The sequence below is a fragment of the Macrobrachium nipponense genome, chromosome 5, assembly GCF_015104395.2.
Source record: "Macrobrachium nipponense isolate FS-2020 chromosome 5, ASM1510439v2, whole genome shotgun sequence".
Taxonomy (NCBI): Eukaryota; Metazoa; Arthropoda; class Malacostraca; order Decapoda; family Palaemonidae; genus Macrobrachium; species Macrobrachium nipponense.
In genome coordinates this window covers 25,945,315-25,949,827 of record NC_061107.1, presented here as the reverse complement: position 1 = coordinate 25,949,827, position 4,513 = coordinate 25,945,315, and positions in this window count along the sequence as shown.

Genomic DNA, 4,513 nt, shown 5'->3' with positions numbered 1-4,513 from the left:
AAACAGTACAGCATCCCCCAAGGAAATTTGGTAACTGGCCAATTTTGTACATAAATTTATGTTTATAAAAGAATTTAGGTCTCAGTGTGTAATACTTGAGTTGGTAACGTTACTATTTCCTTACGTTACCCTGTACAGAAAAATATAGAGAAAATGTTAAAACTACACCTCCCATTGTAATTTTTTAAAGATTTTCAGAAAACATCCGTCATCTAAAGAAAAGTATACGTAAAATATGTGAAACCTTGGTTCAGGAAATTTCAGGAATTAGAAATATAATAACCAAGAGATTTGTGAGCTGGAGAATATAAATTTTACGAGAAATTTCGTGAAATTATACATTCTGTTACTCCCAATTTCAGTTTCACGTCAACATTCTAAATTTGTTTAAGTCAGTGATGGTGTATAATTATACTGGACATGCAATGCTCTGCTCTCTGTTTCCAGTAGTAGAATAACCAAAATGGTTCTGGAAGCCAGGAGGAATCATTTCTGTTTCGACACTCTCTCTGTGAATACGACAGCACCAGTAAACCATACTGTTTTCCTTAATCCAACATCAATTTCTATCACAATGATCATTTTCAGGATATTATTTTCTGTATTTAGTTAATTGGTAGTCATATTTAAATATATGAAGCTGAAATTTAACACTGTTGGTGGCCATTTCTTCATTTTGTAACCGCATCCAAATTTATCCTCTATTTCCAAAGCTTACAGCAATAATTTGCTTATATTACTGTGTAAAACTACTGTAAGATGTGCTAAAATGTAATATGCTTCAGCTAGTACAATTAATTGTACATATCGTTTAATTTTTCATGTTGGTCTAAAGGCATAAATTTGGCCTATCACATGTTAATTGTCTGGTCTATCACATTTCATTATCTAGTTAATTACTCAAATAATGCGCACACCTTATTATTATTATTATTATTATTATTATTATTATTATTATTATTATTATTATTATTATTATTATTATTATTATTATTATCATCCTGAGAAAGTAGCAGAATGATACAAACCCAAGGATCCAGATGAGAAAAATTCAGTAAGGAATAAGAAATTGCATTGTCAACTAATAGACTATTAAAGATAAATACCAAGGAAAAATACGGGGGGAAAAGTTAAACTACGAAACGAAGATCATAAAAAAAAAAAAAAAAATGCTCAGTTTGAACGTGTGAAACTCCGACAGTTCAGGTATTATAGGTATAATTGTTCTATCTTGCGGTGACTACAGTGCGTGTCAGCATGAAATCTTGACAATCTATTGAATGAAATTCAACAATACTGAGAAGTGTTCTACCAGCTCTTATGTGTCTGAGCTCTAAAACAAGATTAAGGATACTATGGTCAAAACCAACACTAAAGAATTAAAATAATTTGCACTTCATGGCCAAAGTCTAGGGATATCTAAGATATTAGAAACTGATATACATCACAAGCATGCAGACGTTTTACCAACAGACGTACCCTTAACAATCGTTGTACAATATGAGAGTTGAAGGAAGTCGTCAAGCCATGAGACTAATGTTCATTAATGGAACTGCAATATCAATTCTGTATCCTTTGCAAAAAGAACCCCTTGCTAGCTAACTTGCGAACACCACCAGGCGGCTTAGGAAGCAAATAGTCAAGTGACTAAAAAAAATTGTCAGGAATTACCGTATTCAAATAATTGATGAACAGTTTCACGAAATATATGCAGTTATTGACTGGAGAAATAAAAAAATCCATATTTATTTTTATGTCATAAAATAATAACTAACCATACATAATATGGACACATCATTCCAGTTATGGATAAATAAAGATATTGCTCTATACTACTGCTTTACCTTTTTACATATATAACTGTTCGCTTTTGCTGTTGTCAGTGGGTCATTAATTATTGCATCATCAAAAATTTACTTTTGGTAGCACACAGGCTTTGTTTTGGATGTCTGTATATTTAATTATATGTCAACTACTGTGAGATATACCGTATTCCGAAGCTCTCCAATTGACCCAGACTTCTATATTGCTCCTTGAAACAAATATCACACTACAGAAATGCAAATGTAACTGACACACGAAGCCTTGTGACCGCCTCCAATTGCTCGATTAAAGGGACCCTAGTATAGGCCTACAACTCTTGAGCTCGAATGTTTGGTGATAATTGTTTCTTCTGCGAAAGCAGGTCCATTATCCTTTATTTGGAGTACTGTAATTTACTGATATCCCGAGACAGAAAATGCGCCAAATTCCTTATTGTTTTTGTAAAACATTCACTATTTATTAAAATTCGTGATGAAGCGACAGAAATTTACATTTTAGGAAGAGATTTATTTTGCTTATAAAACAAACAACATTAAGGTGATGGAACACACAAAGCCGAAACTTTTAAATTATCTCTAGATCTTCATCTTGTAAAATTCAGAAGGATTAGTGGACTCAAAAATAACATTTGTTTCTAATTAATTCATCTCAATTTAAGAACATTACTAGTCCGATAGAACAATCAGTGGTGATATGAGAATTATATCTGCTTTGGAAATATGATTATTAACAGCTAATCTGTTATGTGAGTAGACCGGAAGTCATTTGTTTCAGGTTACACTTCGCATCGCTCTTCGACTGAGGCAGTTCGTGTCATTTTTAAAATATATTTACCTTAGCAGTGATTAATTCATCGATCAAATTAAATTAAAAATTATTGATTTATTCATATTCTGAACGGTTAAAATAGCCCTCCAAATGAACCTATTAATTTCAGTTGAATAATCATTTTAGAATCAGCTGGCATCACCCTTAAAGAGATATAATTTGCATTTAATTGCCTTCTGTTATGGTTTGAGAGGATCGTGGGTTCCTCTTGGGAATGGCACCTCCCTGTTTTAGTTCGTTCGTTTTACTTTTAGTTTGTTTTAGCTCACCGATCTTTTTTTCTGAAAGGTATTCGGTTCTTGAGTTGTATTCAGTTTCAGTTTGTTCCTTCATGATTCAATTCCTCGATCTTTCATAATAAATGGTAACTCCTGCATCTTGCAAGGAACCGGATATAGGGACGGATTTTTGTTTAAAAAGAATTTAATTGTTGTTATAAATCTAATACATCCCACCTTTAAGGTATGATTTATTAAATTTGTTTCAGACACTACAAAATTTATCTTATTATTATTATTATTATTATTATTATTATTATTATTATTATTATTATTATTATTATTATTATTATTTTGGGGGTTTATCACAGTCCTCCAATTCGACTGGGTGGTATTGATAGTGTGGGGTTCCGGGTTGCATCCTGCCTCCTTAGGAGTCCATCACTTTTCTTGCTCTGTGTGCTGTTTCTAGGAGCACACACTTCTGCATGAGTCCTGGAGCTACTTCAGCCTCTAGGTTTTCCAGATTCCTTTTCAGGGATCTTGGGATAGTTCCTAGTGTTCCTATAATTATGGGTACAATTTCTGCTGGCATATCCCATATCCTTATTTTTTTCTATTTTCAGGTCTTGATACTTATCCATTTTTTCCTTTTCTTTCTCTTCAATTCTCGTGTCCCATGATATTGCGACATCAATGAGTGATACTTTCTTCTTGAATTTGTCAATCAACGTCATGTCTGGCCTATTTGCACGTCCCAGAGCTTTGCCTGATCTTTCTCTATCACTCCTTGAATCATGCCTCTTTTTGTACCGGTTCTGTGCAAGTGCCGGACATTTGCTTGCTATGTGGTTTATGGTCTCGTTTTTCATATTGCACTTCCTACATATTATTATTATTATTATTATTATTATTATTATTATTATTATTATTATTTTCATAAAAATTTGCGAAAGCTACACAATGATAATCTAGATCCGATATATACTATATATTGTATATATAATATATAATATATATATATATATAATATATATATATATATATATATATATATATATATATATGTGTGTGTGTGTGTGTTGTGTGTGTGTGTGTGTGTGTGTGTGTGTGTGTAATAAACATAAATAATTTGGCTTTTATTTTAAGTAATGAAGTATCATCCATATAGGACATGAAACTGAATGATTTTCGTAAGTTTTGTTCCCATGATTGACATCTTCAATTTTTATGCAATGTTGTATTAACTTTTCGTGGAAAACAATAAAAGGTCCCTCAAAAAATGTTTGACATATGATTAATTTCAGAGTAACTAAAAATCTGTGGTGATAAACACAAAGGATAGCAAATATAATTTAGAAGTAAGGAAAATTGAGCGTCATCAGAGAAAAAACACATTTCCCGAAACTTCACAGTAGAAGTAAAACAAAGTGTTACACAATTTCGAACCGTGAACCAAAATTCCAAAATTCGTTCAGGAAAATATTGAGAAAACAATATAGATAACGTCGTTATAGAATGCAAATATAAAACATATAGAGAACAAACGGTCATTAAAAATCCATTTAAAAAATAAAGAAGCTCAGTGCACTGCGCATTGCATAAAATAAATCCAATGCAGGAAAAAAGGTTGCGTGAAATAA